Here is a 737-nt window from a genome sequence, read left to right as displayed (position 1 = left end):
CTATCATTAGTGGGTGCATAACATTGGATAATATTCATTGTAATTCTCTCCTTTGCTTTGAATGATGCTTTGATGGTTCTGGGTCCATGAGATTATTATCCTATAAGTGCATTACGTGCTTCCTTGGACAGCATCAGAGCAACTCACTGAGTGTGCGCAGCATTTTCTTCTTTGTGAACAGAGAACAGCAGCATCTCTCCCGTATCTAGCCTTTGCTGTCCAGCTTGGGTCCAATGGGATTCGCTTATTCCGAGGATCGCCACGTTGTATCTCCTCATTTCCGTTGCTATTTGACTGGTCTTCCTGGTCTCCTACATCGTCTGGACGTTGCATGTGTCTATATTGATTGTTGCTGCGGTTGTTATAAGTGGCGTCGGTCTCGTGACTTCCGAAGAATTTCAGCTTTCATCATGAGGCGTCATAATTCTTCCTTCAACTTGGAGGGCAGAGTTTGAATATTTTGGTTTGTTTATTCTGATTAGCGTTTTATTAGCATGGTTGGGGTTGCTTACCTCATACCCAAACTTCCTCCTTTACCCGAGCTTAGGATCGGCAGTAGCCCTAGAAGAGTTATAGGGAAAGTTCACATCACATAAGGTAAATGAAATTTATAAAAGGAATACGAGTATAGTAGATATAGTAATCGTATCACTGGTAGTAAAGAGCATCAAGCAAAGGCAATATGATTCGAGAAGTAAGGATTAAGTTGCAGAAAATAAAGTATGAGACAATTTTAG

Source organism: Schistosoma mansoni, assembly GCF_000237925.1.
Source record: "Schistosoma mansoni, WGS project CABG00000000 data, chromosome 3 unplaced supercontig 0044, strain Puerto Rico, whole genome shotgun sequence".
Taxonomy (NCBI): Eukaryota; Metazoa; Platyhelminthes; class Trematoda; order Strigeidida; family Schistosomatidae; genus Schistosoma; species Schistosoma mansoni.
The sequence above is the reverse complement of the archived record's forward strand: the minus strand, read 5'-3'. Positions refer to the sequence as shown.